This window comes from Colias eurytheme, chromosome 6 (assembly GCF_061535395.1).
Source record: "Colias eurytheme isolate Ceu_HAF_F1 chromosome 6, ilColEury1 Martin Lab GWU primary, whole genome shotgun sequence".
Lineage (NCBI taxonomy): Eukaryota > Metazoa > Arthropoda > Insecta > Lepidoptera > Pieridae > Colias > Colias eurytheme.
The window spans coordinates 652307-670058 of NC_142985.1; the positions used below are offsets into that span (position 1 = coordinate 652307).

Consider the following 17752-nt stretch of genomic DNA (forward strand, 5'->3'; position numbering starts at 1 on the left):
CGAGAATGCTTCCTTGGGGAACACCAAACGGGACATGATCTGGCGAACTCATGAACGAGTTAATTCTCACACGCTGCGTCCTTCCCTGGAGGTAGCTTCTGAACCAATCCAGTGCACATCCTCTTATACCGACACCTTCCAATTTCCTAATCAAGATTGGAACTGACACGGTGTCGAAGGCCTTACTCAGATCAAGAAATACTCCGACACACACCTGTCCACTGTCTAGGGAAGAGCTTATTGTATTCACTAACTCAGAGACGGCATTTTCAGTAGACTTTCCTTTACGGAAGCCATACTGATGTCCAGCTAGGAGGTTATGTGATTCCAGAAAAGAGACCAATCTTTTGTTCACGCATCTTTCCAAAATTTTGGAAAAACTGGGAAGTAGAGAGATTGGTCTAAAATTACTAGGTTCAGAAGCGGGACCAGATTTATGTATCGGAGTAATAATTGATGATTTCCATACCTCCGGGAAAACACCTGATGACATGCTGAGATTAATGATTGATGTCAAGGGTAACAATATGCAGCTCGCTATCTTTTTTATAAAATCATTATTTATATTGTCGTATCCTGGTGCACTATTTCTACAGAGACCGTTAATGATGTCCAGGACTTCTTTTTCATCTGTAGGGAGCAAAAAGAACGAGTCAACCGGAGAATTCGATGGAATGAAGTTTGAAGCAAGTGATTCTTCTGTGGTATTCAATTGAGTTAACTTTGACGTAGCAAGATTTAGACCAATATTTGAAAAATAATTATTGCAAACGTTTACCGATTCGAGAGGATCTGTCTTGATATTTAAAAGGCCAGAGGAACAAGTTTTTGAGCTATTCAAATGTGCTATGCGTTTTATGGCTTCCCAGTAAGATCGGGGGTTATTTTTATTTTCAGATAGTGTTTTGCTGTCGAATTCATCTTTGAGACGTCGCAGGAGAGAGATGTAAAAGTTTCTGTAGCGTGAGAAAATTCGCTTTTTTATCGGGTTTTCAGGGTCCTTTCGCAATTCGGAGTGTAATTTGTCTTTGTGCCTACCACATCGGATTAAACCTGGAGTCATCCAAGGCTTTAGAGTGTTTTTAGAACGGCTAATTATGTTTATACTAGAGTGTTTTTCTATGATGTTGGTTATATTCTTCATGAAAGTATCGGCTGCAACTGATGCCGAATTGCAATTGAGAACCTGACTCCAATCCACCAGAAGAAGTTCTTGCTTCACGGCGTCTAAATTTATTTTTTTATGAATGCGATTTGAGTTCGAGATTTTATGTTTACTGTTTCTAATCCCCAGCATAACAAGATCGTGGTCGGTAACATCTGATTTACAAACTATTGGAATTTTATCGAGATGAGTTTTAGTGAATATATGGTCGAGGCATGTTTTATTGTGAGTAGGGACGTTGATATCACTTTCATAACCAAGTTCAGCCATGATACAAAGATATTCAGAAGAAGTATCTTGTGTTTGTGATGTGGGGAGTATATCTATATTTATGTCTCCGGTGAAGATGTGACAAGGAAAATTTTTTTGACAACGTAAGGTTTGCGATAAAGATTGAAGGAAAAGGTTTGGATTTAAAGAGGGTGATCTGTAAACCGCAAGTATTGAAAATAAATCAGCTATTTCAATGTATAGGTTTACACAATCGGTAATTTCCAGTTCCCTTGCTATTACTGTTAAATTATTTTTTACGTAGATCACTATTCCGCTAGCTCTATTACTATGCTTTGATGTGTGGAACGAGTTATAGTTATTAATTTGGTTGATGATAGAATGAGGAGTTAGCCAACACTCGGTTAGAATTATAACGTCAAATTCAATTTTAGTACGAGCCATAGTGATTAAAAAGCTATCAAAATTCTTATTAAGACTTCTTATATTGGTTGCAATAACATTAAGGTCAGAATGTGAGAGTATACCTGTGCAGTATTCCGGTGAATCTTTAATTTGACATATTTTATTATTGGAACTATCTATGTCCTGAATAACTCGTAAGTCAATCATTATTATGGTATGTATTTGAATAGAGTATTAAGTTCCAGCAAACCATAGAGAGGTGATAAATAACTAAGAATGTGATAGTTCCAAAGTGTGATGCAAACAGAGACAGATTCAAGACCGCCAAACATTTAAAACCCATAAACACCACGAAACAATAATTAAAACTAATACAGGGCTTGACAAACAACAGTGTGCAAATTACAACAACAAATATAGCATATTCACATAGCCATGTAAGTGTAAATAAAATGTAAATTTTTAAGCTTAGAACAGATTCATTAACAAGATACAGATTCAACCAACAAAAGATCAGTACAGTAAACAAGCTCCGATTTATATCTTCATCGGCATTATAAAAGTTGGGACAAAAATATCTATACAATAAAAAACAATAAAAATTTAGATCAAGTAAAACTGTAAATAATAAATTTTGACATTTAAGAATATTATCTAGTAGTGTAGTATATACCACTGAATTACTAATAACATAAGCAAAAAAGAAGAATATCAAATTTAAAATTAAAACAGGAATGTAAGCATGGAATGGTTTCCTTAGAGTTATCTTATTATATATATCTTTAGTCTGACTTGGGAGGGCAAATCCGATGGAGGTCATCATAGGAATAAATTGGAATTGCAGGGCTCCCAGTATGTTTTCGAAAATAAATAGTTCCGTTTTTGATCCAGCAATATTTGAAGGAGTGGGTGATGGCTGATTTACGCGCTTCACGAAACAACAGTCTTCTATCCCTTGTGAGCCTTTCGTTAATGTATACCCTTCTTTCTTGTCCTTGACCAATAATATCCTTGCTCACGAGATTTCTCCTTGATTTACCGGATTTTAAAAACTCGTCGCGCTTTATTTTTCTTGTAAAGTGGATCGTTAGCGGTCGAGGGGCAGTAAGATCCTGGATATTGTTATCGGTCTTGTCTAGCCGTCTGCGTGTTCCGGATCTAGAAACATTATCAAGGTCCGCCTCTGACATGTTTAGACCAATTTTATTAGCTAGGGTTAGAGCAATATGTACGGGATTTTCGTTAGGCATTTCTTCAATTCCAATCACTTCTATACATTTTGTAAGCATGGATTGTGATTTATTATCGAGTTGTTGTTTTAGTTGGGATATAGTTATTTGGAGATCTTCGTTTTCACGATACTTTTCTTCAATAAGTTTAATTTTCACGTCTTGGCTCTCAATTTTTGCAGAAATTCCTTCTAGTTGGGCTTGGTAATTGTTCAGTGTTGTAACAACCCTTTCCAGGTCAACTTTAAAACTAGACATGGACTGACGGAGCAATCTCATTTCTTCGGCAAGAGTTTGCATGTCATGAGACCCAGCTGGTTGATCGGCAGCCATAGGACCAGACTGCGGGCTACTAAATTTGCTGATTTTCTTACGTTTGGTTATATTGTCCTCCACTGTGGAAGTGCGCACCGGGGTTGTTGAGTTATCCCCGCCTTTTTTTAATTTGGTTTGACAATTAGGGCATATAAAACGGGCCTTTTGTTCTGTTGTCAAAGCCGTTGGGCTGACGCAGAGGAGATGAAATAATTTATCACAATTCTCGGAGGCGCAGGGTAAATAGTTTTTATCTCTGATTGCAAGGAGGCAGGCTGAACAGTTTTTTTGAGAAGACATTATTCAGCTGTTATGACACGATATTAATTATACACTATTTATTTATGTATAAATAGATGGTTTATTCAATAATCAGTTATTATATAGTCCAGTTATTTTATAAAAGTCACTTATTAATTTGTTTTGCACGTACAGTACAGTCAGTATGCCGCACAGTGTGTAAGCCAGTCACGCTGTGAGGTCATGCGCACAAGCGGAGCGGTGAGTCATGAGCGGAGCGACTCAGCGAGTGAACGGCTTAGCAACGCGTTTAAATAATAACGTTTAACTGCACTTATCTGGTATTACTTTAGTTATACAGCACTGATATTAAGGATTGTTGTAGCACTTTAAAGATAGTGATGAGTGATAACTGAGACTATGTGGGATAATTATAAACATGAGAGTAAAAAGTAAGTTACGTGAAAATAAACTGTACGCGACGTGTGGACCGTAAGGCGCGACGGCGTTAACTGAAGAAACTCACATTTTGAAAAATCTCACGCGAGATTCGAGGATGGGGGAGGGGTTGAATAAATTCTCACGACATCTCACCAGGGGGGGAGGGAGGTGCAGAAAATTTAAAAAAACACCTCACGTAATTTATGGACGCCCCCTTACTCGATCACAATTTTTGTAACTTTACTATAAACGGAACTACATTTAAAAATATACTTTATTTATTGAGTTATAAGGTTGCTTCCATTCTGTTTATTTACATTCTCAAAAACATCAATCGCTGCAGAGGTGGCTTGCGACAAAGGCGGCTTGTGTCAAAGGCCTCGGCGATATCATTTAAGAACATAATATTATGTACTTTAGGCAAACTTGTTATAAGATCTATTTTACTTTCTTATTAGTCCATTTGACAAGGATATTGGGTAAGAGACCTATTGGAATAATTTTATTATTATGTATGTACTTATTAAATCCGCGAATAAAAAAAATTTTTAGTCGTGAATATAGAAATTGGGTCGCATTTTTTTGATCCGCGAATAGTGAAAACACGAATAAAGGAAGCGCGATTAAGGAACTTTTACTGTATTAGTTTCTATGAATGTTGTGTTTATTTGTAATTGTTGTGCATAATAATTTATAAATCCTATTGGAACAACTATTGATTAGGCTTTTTTTAATAAATAAAAATAGGTAAATAAATAAATATTACTTAATATAACCTACCGTTTTACTTTGCGTAGTCGGGTAAAAGTATAAATATTTAGGTACTACACCACGGTAATCTTTCCTAGTAGATATTGTATATACATAGTTAAAAAAATCCAGTTACATTTTTTTAACAGACTCATCGATAGTGTCACGTCTGTGCTGTTAGTCTATGAAAAATGGCGCGAAACGCAGAACGCGTGGTGATTTTTCGCAAAATGATAACAATATTAGTAAAATGCATGACTTACTCATAATAAGGAAACTTACTGGTGAAAAGTCACTCCTCGGGCTTTGTTTGTATTATGGGAACTGTTAAAACAATATCTAAGCAAACACGAAGGCATTTTGAACAGAGCAATAACACGTGTTGACGCGGCAAGCGGGGGGCACAGTCCGACACAGACTAAAGAGACTTGTGATTCTTACCTCTAGCTCGTGTTAAAGAGAGTATAGTAGCGATCGCCTCTCTAGTACGTAGTACATTCTATCTCGATGGTAGCCGGCCTATTATCTTCGAACAAACTTTAAAGTTTAAACCAACGTTCTTTATTTTAATTAACCATACGTAGGTTAATTCAGATTTCCAAATTCAAACTTATTAGCATTTTCCTCCAATATCGATAACTACCAATTTTATTGACTATCGATAATTACCAAATCGCATGCTATGATTTCTACATAGTATATTATTATTAGTCGTAGTATATTACATATCGTTACATATCGTAGTATATTATTATTAGTCTGTGATAGTATGTATGTTACGGCTAAAGGTAGGTGAGAACATAAACTTAAGATTAGCCGGCTAAACTTAGGTTTATTTTCGACGAGGTGTTAATGTTAGTTTGTTCTATCTTTAGCCGGCTAAACTTAAGTGTAACCGCAGGCCCGTGGCTAAAAATGTCGGGGTGGGTAGATTTGGTTACTATAATACATGTAAGGAACAGGGCGAGTGTTTTCTGGCACTTCGCCGGCTGCTGCCGCAGCACGCTCGCTGCGCTCGCTCGGCTCGTGCGGGTCTTAAGAGTTCTAACCTAACCTAACCTAGCCACCAGCTTTCTGCCCTGAGTCGGGGTGGGTAGATTTGGTTACTATAATACATGTAAGGAACAGGGCGAGTGTTTTCTGGCACTGTGCGGGCCCCTCAAGCCCTCCACCGGCCCGGCGCTAACCAAATCTACCCACCCCGACATTTTTAGCCACGGGCCTGCGGTTACACTTAAGTTTAGCCGGCTAAAGATAGAACAAACTAACATTAACACCTCGTCGAAAATAAACCTAAGTTTAGCCGGCTAATCTTAAGTTTATGTTCTCACCTACCTTTAGCCGTGACATGTATACTCTATAATATTATAAAGCTGAAGACTTTGTTTGTTTGTTTGAACGCGCTAATCTCGGGAACTACTGGTCCGATTTGAAAAATTCTTTCGGTGTTAGAAAGCTCATTTTATCGAGGAAGGCTACAGCCTACAGGGTATATATTATCATCACGCTACGACCAACAGGAGCGGAGCAATGCGGGTGAAACCGCGCGGCTCAGCTAGTACATAATATTAAGTATTAAAATAAATTATAATAATAATTAAAAAGATACCTACTAGTTCTGCTGACCCCATTTTAATAAGTCATCCAATTTTCCAAGAGACTTATAATAGCCAAGTAGGTACGAAAGGAACAAAATATTATATTGACCCAAGATTTCGCGCTACAATTGCATTCGAATTTCTTAAATTAATAAATGAAAATGAAAAATCGTTCACCAAACAGAATGCATTAAAATGAATATTTATTAGTTTTTAAGGTAAAATATATTCAAATTATTAAAATATTGCTTATTTCTCACAGTCATTAATTTTATTTAAATTGTATGTTTATGTAAATAAGCCAATAAATGTAAATTTGCGACCATAACCTACCCCGTCCGGAGGTCGTCACTTTCCCTCGGCGGGGCTATCATCCCATCTTCATTGATAACATGCACATGCCATAGATTAATATAACAGACGTTACGTTTAGTACCTTATATATTTTGGTAATTTATGATCCGGATTACATATATTATCTTCTTATTAGCCTTTTGTTATACCTACTGATTATATTATTTTGTATTTCTAAGGATTTTATCGTTTGATACTTTGTGTTTCCAAAAAATGATAATTCTATATTATGTCACTGTAATAATATAAAATAAATAGAATTCATACTTTTTCCGAAACAATTTATAAATCATTACAACATAAACGCAAGTACGTACAAGTTTCCTTGATAACGCAGTGGCGTGCCTAGGGTGTAAGGACTGGGCAAGCCCAAAGTTTTCAAAGTTTTTGCTGGGTACCCTTTTCTTGAATTAGAAACCTTCCTAAGGTTACCCTACTGTGTAATTACCGAATCAAATCTTCTAAATTTTCACGCGCGCCCGCTAACAGTTGAGTCAAACGTTTATCATTAAAATCGATAAATTATAATTATTAAACTGTATGACATTATATTATTAATAAAATTGAACAGATCATTTATATTCTAATAATTCAAAACGGCAATCTTCTGAAGGAAAGATTTTATAACATCGGAGTCGGAATCGGAATCGGAAGAAAGTAGGTGATTGTTTTAGAATTCAATTACCTAACAACTTTCAATTATTGATAATTCAATCAGGCGTTCTTGGCCTTGTGTATTTCTTAAATACGTACCTATGAATTCGATTTAACGATGAGAAAGCACGCTCCGTGGAAGAACTACCTTATACCTATTACCTACTAGCAGAAATTATAACTACCAAGTACCAAATGTGCAAGTTTCAACAGCTGGGGCTTCTAAGCAATTCTTATTCATGAAATCGATTAATTCGTAAACATATTTTAATTAAAATTTCGTTTATGTGACTTACTAGCTGTTTGGGTAATGCACAAATCGGGAGTTGTTTATGAAGAAATTAATTGATGTTTTTCAGTAAAGTTTAATGATTTTACCTTTCCCCCGCTGAGCACAAAGCAAACCATCACAATTTACAACACAATCTGCTGTCGCGACACTCATTTTATCACAAAATTCGAAAAACATAACCTAAATTACACCGATATAATCACCCGCTCAAACAAACTATACCTAATAACAATAATATTCACGACGTTCGTTCGCGCAATCGTAACTATCTTCACACTGTTAAAGCCGGGCTTTATCGTAGCTTTATTTTCCATACAGATTGCTATAGAATTCTATGGCTAGGTATGTAGCTACTTAGACGAAATTTCATACGTTAGAAGAGATGAGCGCAAAGCCCGGTAAAAGCCCACGCGTGCAAGCGAGACAACTACATGTTATAATCCATCCAATTTAGATTGTAACGTCAAAATAAAAGGTACGACCTTATGCTGATAGGAAGAAGGATGAAATTAAAAGTTTACTCGAATTCGTCATTGTTTATGCTAGGCGTATTATATATTATATTGTACAAGTAGGTGAGTTTTCAATTGAATTTCGGACCAAATTATGAACTGCTCATTGCGCGCGAATATTCAAACGTGAATTTGGTTATTTTCCTATCTCGTAGCGAATTTCTAAGGCAAGCCGGGCTTTTCGGCTTGTATGAACGTACCGCCACTGTGATAACGAAAAATATGCTTTTATCATAATATTTAAGTTAAACTATCGTATCTACATGGTGCATATTCTTTGCCGTGCACACCGGCCGCTTTCCACACTGCGCTCGCGCCGCGCATAACGGGCTGACGTGTTACCGCGAGAGGACGTCTCGCGTTCGCGTGTGTTGTGTATTGTTGCGTGTGCAGTGTTCGAATTTCAAATTTCAAATCGTTCTACCACACACTACAGGTGAATATCTGTAAATTTCTATTTCATTATGCAGCGCCCATATTAATTGGTCGAATTTATTATTTATTCTATTGCTTTTGCTTAGTTGTGTTTATGATCGTACTCTCACTTTGGTATTTGCAACAATTAGATACTCTTATTTAGGTTAAGTTTAATTTGTTACCATGTAAGTTTAGAAATAATCATTTCATATAAATTCTTTGTGGTTAATGCGAAGGTTTATTACGAAATTAATTTTGGAGGGTGTATGACTACATATGATTAATACGATACCTACTTAATTATATTTTAATTAATGACATTTACCTGAATGTTTAAGTGCATTTTATATTATGTTGGGTAGCAGGTAGGTACTACCACAGACTAATAATAATATACTACGGTACTACTGAGGTAAATACCTAATTCAATAAAAAAACACCTTCGTGCCTATACCTACCTAGGTAGGTACATCGCGCTCTGAAAAGTTTTCTACCGGATTCGTCTAAAAACATAGGTATCTTATGAATTAAACATTTGCTTAATGGCCTATGTGTTATATGAAAATTTCTAGAATATCATAGAAAGTTTACCAATCATCTTAAATTCCTCTAAATTATAGATAGAATATCTTCAATTTTCAAAATAATTTTAATACGAATGTAGGCATAATGTAGGATGTTTTATTGACTAGGTAGTAGGTACCTAAGTGAAAATTTAATAGACGGAAATAAATTTGTTATTTGTGTTTGTGTGGTTTCAAAGTGTTTCCTTAGTATGGTAATGATACTGATATAATACATAATTATTATGTATATATTTTAATTAAAGTAAGTAATTAAAACACATACCTACCTTAAATGTGAATAGTCAAGTTTCCCGCCCTTTCCTTATTCAAAGATGGGAGAAAAGGTGCGGAATTATGACATAAACAGGCGCCATGTAGGTACATTGGATGAAGACAGCCAAATATGTAGCTTTACTGTTGTTCCACCCCATTCTACCTAATCATTTTTTAAATTTCATATCATATGTACTTACCTACTCTTTTTACTATAATATATTTTATTACTATGTATAGGTATTTTACCTTCAAAGGTACCTACGTAATCATATAGGTACCTACACAGTATTACAATATTATAGATATTGTAATACTGTGGTACCTACCTATCTAAACAACACAAAGGCACTATTAATACCTGTCTATATGCCTACCTAATAAGTAGGTATTTAGATCACGTTTGGTCGTCAAAATCGAATTAAGTTCGTGTAAAAACAATTTCTTAATCACTTATTTTATGACCTTGTGATAATTAATCCGAAGTTAAATCCAATTAATGTACCTATAAATTAGATGAGAAACAATGTACCTGTTTGAAAAACACTACTACGTCCAAGTCTACCAAACCAATTAAATACCTAAGCTTAAAGCTATCAGGTACAAACTAAGGGTACAAACTAGGAATTATAAATTATCAGGGAGTGCGTGCTATAAATATGTTTTAAACTGTTAACCAATTGTTTGTATACCTAATTCAATTTGTAGATTGCCTACAAAATTACTTGCCTAATTTTTTTAATAATGCCCTTACTATTATTTTTATTAATTCACCTTATCTAATAAGCTTATCCAAAACATAAAGCAATCCGATCTAAAATGTCTACTTCCTAACTAGTAGTTTCCATCAATCAATCAAAAATATCAAAACAGCCCATATAGCCACTAATGCGCGTTTAATTACGATCAATGCAGTGACGTATCGACACAAATGAAGATCGGTAAAGCATTTATTGGCGATTACCCTCGATCCGCGGTGTCAGGTGTCGTCGACCGCGTTTGTGGCGCATCTGCTTGCTACAAACGAACGGATTTGATACTTGAAAATTTTAATACAAATTACAAACACACTGATATAAACTTTACTTGTTAACAAGTTACTTGTTAGTACATAGTATAAAATATAAATCAAAGAGACTTCTGCTAAGTAGTAAGCATACACTGGTATGCTTATTCCTTTAAAACTACGCAATTATTTGGAAGGTTTAAGTATAAAATATAAACTAGTTCATAATATCGTCTGTGAGTGCGATTTTTATCCTACGTCAAAACGTCAGATTCATACTTGGATTCAACTTCGATTCATATATGAAATTGACAAAGATCAAGTATCAACGACCACAGATTTGTAATATGTACGATCAATGACAACGTTTCGTAATATTGGCCTTATACCATTTGCATTGCTGTAATAAGTTTGCTTATAAGATGTTGGTAAGCAACTTTAAAAACGATTTTATACTAAGAAATTAATTAGAATCCGTATATTATAAGTATGTATTTATAAGATTTTACACACTATTTTTTTACCCAATAATATTAAAAATGATTTTTTGTATTTTATGTGTACATACTTAACTACATACCTATTTAACTTAAAAATTCGATCGAATAATCTTGTGTTTGTTAATAAATGATATGGAACGAAGAAAAAGTGGTAATACCACAGATTACTAAATAGTAAATACTTACTATGATAATACGTAGTGGATTACTACCCGTTCCGGAGTAAAGACTAACAAAGCAGCCAATCCACTTGTGAAAATTAAAAAAAATCGGTAGGTATTTACTGTTTACAGTTTACACTACGACCTTATTCATAAATAATAATATGTAGTTAAAAAAAACTAAAAAACACGCTTTTTATAGAAAACCGAACTAAAAAATAGAAAATTTTATCAAATTAGTGTATTGTCATCGGTCCTCAATAAATCTACAAAGTTTGAACGAAATCTGGCCGTTTAAAGTGGGTCAAAATCGCGCCCAAAGAAGTCGGTTACAAACAAACAAACATACAGGTGAAGCTAATATAAAGCGTGTAATAAAATAGCCTGTATAAGGTTTTAATTTTTTAACCATTTTTATAACCATACTTTAGTTAAAGTGTTCTTTATGCTGATATATTATGACGTTTGATAGTATAGTTAAGTTTATAGTGTTTATTTAATACAAATCTACAAAATCTTTGCTCTATATTATAATGCACATGCAGCTAGCCGCAATGTTAGCGGAAGGTAAGACTAAAGCCACACCCAGATCGTCTCAACGCGGAACTGCTGAAGTGGGTCGCATTGTACGCAAATTCGCGCGCTTTTTAACCGCCACTTGCTCTGAATGGTGATGAGCACAGGAAAGCTAGGAAATGCTCTATTCCGGTGTTGGGTGTTTGTGAGAACGCAGATTTGCATACAATTTAGTGATGGGGAAATTTTTGTGTTTTTTATTGACATTTTATAAAGCTATCTTTGAACAGGTTTGAATTTTTAAGATGCGATGTTCGAGATAAAGCGATTAGGTATTGTTTTGTTGCATTATGTCAATTATATTAAAAGTACGATCATCGTAAAATATAGTACCTACTTATGTATTTCAATTTTTAATATAAGCATTATAAGCACGGGATCTAAATTAAAAGGCATAACGCTTTAATCTATACTAATATTATAAAGCTGAAGAGTTTACGTTTGTTTGAACGCGCTAATTTTAGGAACTACGGTCCGATTTGAAAAATTATTTCTGTGTAAGATAGGCCATTCATCGAGGAAGGCTATATATCATTACGCTAAGACCAACGGGAGCGAAGCCACGCGGGTGAAACCGCGGTGCGCGGCTAGTATTGAATTATTTCAATACTACCTACTCAATGCTACTGGCCATTAGAACGAAAATTATATTTTTAAAAGCAATTAAATAATAAAATGTGAAATTAAAATATAAATAAATTCTAAGACGCGTAATGACCGTCTACGATAAAAAATAATTATTTCTATCGCCCTCGTCGTTCCGTCAAATTACTTTCTAAGCAGTTTACAACTTACAATATTTATGTTTATCTGTTATTTATTTTTTGGTCGGTAAGTAATTAGTAATTAATGAGACCAAGAAGCTTATATCTAATACAATTGTGTATTAGATATAAGCTTCTTGAATGAGACATATAATTTCTCGGATCCGATTACCGTTTATCCTTTTTTGATGTCATAGTAGTATGTAGTATTACCTCTCATTTACGTATTTGTTTACCAAATTCTTCTTAATTTGAAGAAATAATTTAGTATATAAATTAAAATTTAAAATTACAAAACCTTATACAGAAATTCACAATTTTCCCGCCATTCTTTTTAATTTATATGTTGCGGTAACTGTCAATGGTATTGTGATGGTATTATCACAGTATTACCATTATTTCCTACAGTAGTGCGACGAATGTACTTGTGCAGAGAAACGGAGGGGAACTGGCGGGGGTCGGGCGACGCGGGCCGCGTAAAGCAAACACGCTTAGTTTGCTTTACCTAGCGCGAAAGGATGTCGCAGTCGTATTTTTTGTGTAATAATTTTATTATACATAGGTACTTACATATTCTATTATGGCGCGCACAAACTGTTCGGTTTACGGATGTAAATCTACATTGAAATCCCAGAAGGAAACAATATTTCAGAAAGATTGTATTAATTGTATCTGTTGAATTAAAATCAAAGCTATGTATATGTTGTCCTCATTATTTTCTAATCAGATTGTACATCCCAATGCGAATGCATTACTTAGTTAAATGTTATAATATACAATTAAGAACATCCAAAAATAAAGTGTCCACGTAAATAATATTTAGCAGTGCAATATCTGTAATTATATATTTATGAACAAATAATTACCTACATCAGATTTAATAATCGCAATTATTTTGAATGTACATATGAATAAAGATTTCATCATAATATTAATAACTAATCATAATTGTTTTATTTCCCATTTGTTGCAACCCTAGCGTATTTTCGTGTGGCAGCGTAATTACCTACGCTGGCGGCGGCATCGCGCGACATCAAAGGCGATTCCTTACTGTAGGAAATAATGGTAATACTGTGGTATTATAGTGTGGTATTAGCACAGACTACACAACGTTTGTATTAATTTCGATTTGATCCAATTCTGTCCCATTATGAAATTGTAATCAGAACTAGGTCTGTGCTTTGCTTAGTTTTGTATTGAGCTCATAGAAAATGTTATAGAAAGGTTGCTCGGCATTTTTTCTTGATTATTTTAGAACTACTTTACTCAATAATTATTTATAAAAATAGAAAGAAAATGGAAGAAGAAGAAATTCGCAAAAGGTTCGTTGCTCTCATTCCATCAAGACAACACAATAAGAATGCAGTCACAAATTACAATTAAATTTAAAAGTTACTAACCGGCTCTCTTTATAGTTTATACTATGCTACCGCCTACCGGTGAGAAAATGCAATTTTTCACACCATTGAGTTATTCGGTCAAATATTAGTTTACGCTTACAAGGTTGCATTAATGCATAATAATTTATATCCTCTAACTGCTGTTAATAAAGCGTGGAATATAGTTCATATAATGTTATAAACAATTCATTATTTATTCAATTGAAACATTTCACAGGAATATCAAAAAAAAGATACAAGCAAACAGACAAAATACCCGTAAATTTTATTGCGTAAGTTTTTCTATTATTCATGCATATCGTTATTACTGCATTAATTTTTTCAAAGAAAGGTGAATATTGCTGTCACTAAAAAGTTAATTTCACACACAATTAAATACGTAGGCCTAGATGTATACAGGCTTAGGTACAACTTTTACTCGCAAACTATGAAACTAAGGAAACCTAATAGCTTTGTCGACGTAATATTAGTCAATAGCTGGTTACTTGGTGACGCAACAACCTACCATACACATATTATTATACTTACATGCGTGTAGTATCATTAAAATTAGCATAATTCGATTATGTAAGAAATGTAAGAAACAATATTCATTTTTTGTGTTACTTTTAAGTTTATGGCTGTATTATTTATATATTCATTCAATGGTCGATAGGTGAATATATTTCGAGTTAAGAGACTCCAGCTGCTGTCACTCTTTGGATGGGTTACCGCTTAGCAACTCTGTTTAGAGCGACATTCAGATTCAAAGTGGTTTTCATTTCGTCACCAACTAAACATGCAAGCAATTTATTATATGACATGAAATGAAACGTTACAAAATAATGTAGACTATAGTCTGTCCACTATAAGAATTGCTTTTTGACAGCTCGACGGGTGATACCAGAAGTGATGTTCAAAAGATTATCGATTGTGATACCATTTCAATTATAAATTAAAAATATTATCATAAATCGAATCAGGTACGTAAATAATAATTACAACGTAAACGTACTAATAAGATATGTAATAATAAGACCACATATCTATGCATTGTATGTTAAAACTAAACTAAACTAATATTTTATTATTTATTGGTTTCTATCTTACAATTTGGTTGTCTTTACGTTTAAATTATATAAGATAATAGAAGAGTTTTTCTGCATTGGATATATTTTACAGAGTATTTCTATCGATTATTATAATCTATCGACCCATCATTGAATAATTCTGTGTAGACATCACTAAGTGGGCGGGACCTGTCCATGAAGAACGATAATTATTTGTATGACATTTTGACATAGACAATACAATCCTTCATAGGCGTGAAGCTGTCAAAAAGCAAATAATATAATGGACAGAGTATAAGCAAAATAAAAAACCTTATCGAACAAAAGAGCTGTTCACACGGGTGTTGCGTCAGCTCGTGTGAAATGGCTCTTACAACTTGTAATGAAGGTACTTTTATATGGTTATGGAGTGTAGATATAATCTGGCATAAGAAGAGATATCCTTGAATCTTAACTGATAAGTTAATATTTCTATTCGAAACTTGTTCTAAAAAATAAATAAATAAATAACTAAAGAAATAAGCAGAAATATACACATCCTCACATACCTCTTACATATTCTCATCCCTTTCCTGGGACCGGGGAATGTACTACCACTGCAGATCAGTGTCAAATAGTAACAAATAATAATACAATTGGTCAAATTGATCAGAAATTACTCTTCGAGGTCATCGACCCGTTGGACAGTTGGCTTCTTGTGCCGTTGTAACTTCAACCACTGTTGACGCGAAATTAACTGCAATCATCGCTAAAACATTTATGTACTGAGAAACCTTATGTTGGTCATCAGATATCTAATTCGTTGTTTATTTCCCGAAGTAAAGGTGAATTTATAACGAATAAGGTTAATGAAATAAGTAAAATATATTTGTATGTATTTTTCATCGTACTTTCTCAAAAATATGATATGAACAGATTTAAAGCTCGTTTGTCTTGAACCCTTCTTATAGTTATTATTTGATTCTTAATAAAACAGACAATTGTAATAAAACAAAATTTAACAGTGTCTTCATAAACATTGGCCGGCGTAAAGCGTACTTGTATAAAAAGTGTCATGGTCTAATTGTATGACGAATTGCGATCAGTTAAGCCGTTTAGGTGTTATTGACACACAGACATCCGAACATTCAAACGTGTTTATGAACCTTCACATTTTTATTATAAGATTTTGATATAAATGTGAATAATCTTAGTAATGCAGACATGAAACATTTTGTTACAAGTAGACGCCGTGAGATCATGAAGTCGCAAAGAAGGCGAAAAGCCGAGGGAATAAAATGTTTTCGTTTTGAGGGCCGATTTTTCAATGCTTGGATAAAACTTATCCGTCCAATAAAGTATTACACGATAGTATTAAAATGTCACGTAAACTGTCAAATACGGGCAATTAGAATACGTTTTTCAAATGGTAGTTTTATACATTATTCGACGAATAAGTTTTATCCAAAGCATTGTAAAATCGGCACTCAATCGTTTATTATTTACCTATTCGTCTGATTAATCATTAAATAAAGTCTACCCAGTGTATTTTGTATTATATAACACAAAATTAATACTCGTAATAGGTATAATCGAATTTGTTTAGGCATGCGCCTATTTACATATTTATATGCACAAATAACTGATGATAACTACGTGTGACATTGGCCAAACAAATATTGAACACAACTTAATTCCCATACCGTCACGTCCGATGTCGACACAAGTACATACAGTATATGTCATTTGTTTTGTTTTGCAATAAATTGTCGAGAAACGTGCGTTTAACCTAATTATTGAGGTTTGTGCGAAGATATTGATGTACCTGTTAAATTTTGCAATTTGTTACCTTTTGAAAATGAGTGCTACGCATTTATTTAAATATTTTGATTGCTTTAATGAAACTGTCGGTGTTGAACTTTCCACTTGTGATTTTCTTCAAATACCTTCTATGGAAAAGAACAGTAAATGATCCATTTTCTCTCCAAGACGATCAAATTAATTAGATTTTGCGTTCTTTACTTAATCAAATAAAAACGTCTCAATCTAGTAATTTAGCACACAATTTATTATCAATAACATGTAGATTGTAGGTACTACATTAACAATTAACATACATTAAGATATTTTATCCCAATTCATGCCGGTTCTACAATAAAGAAGCATATATATTATTTACTTATATGTATTTTCTTAATTTGCTAAGCCTCTAGTTATGCAATTCCCCAGTTTTATAAATATTCAAGGCTACAATGTGTTACTCATTCTATAAAATGTGTAATTTTTCAAGAAGTATAATTGCTTACTTGGAAACAATGGTAAATCTTTGTTGGCAATTTTTATCGCCTATAAATAGTATTTAATACTCACGATAACTTGATAAGAATAGTGAATCTAAATTTTATGTAGAAAATACATATTAACGACCTATTAATATATAAGAGATATCACTTATAACCAAAAGGATACATGGATTATACCTACTTATTCTAACGTCAGAGTGTATTTCGCTTATGAAATAACTAAAAATTAAATAATGATTAAAACGAGTTCGAAAAAGAGGAGTACGAGAAAGAGATCAATGAGTAAAAATAATTAAAAGGGAAATTATTTAACAGTTCCAACTTCCACGATTTCTTTGTTATGTAAGATATAAGACTCATTGAAACTTCCCTTGACCTTTAAATGTTTGTCAGAATCAAGGCTTCAAATGCGTAGGTGTTTATTGTAAAAGCAAATATGCAATCAGTTGTTTTGTTTTCGTTAACATAATATACTATGCCAATCAAATAGTGAAGAGTTAATTATCTGCCAAAAATATTAATTAAAATTTGCTGCTTCAAATTTCATATTTTTAAGTCGACAATTATATTAT

At 33.6% G+C, this 17752-nt stretch overlaps 1 protein-coding gene across 1 annotated transcript in view; it reads left to right on the forward strand.

Moving 5' to 3' along the window:
- The first annotated feature begins 8483 nt into the window (after window positions 1–8483).
- LOC149907382 (uncharacterized) overlaps window positions 8484–17752 on the forward strand; it is a 107319-nt gene continuing 98050 nt past the window's right edge. Inside the window, exon 1 of the mRNA XM_090102384.1 lies at window positions 8484–8622. The gene's annotated coding sequence lies outside the window, so the exon portion shown is untranslated. The remainder of the gene's footprint in view (window positions 8623–17752) is intronic.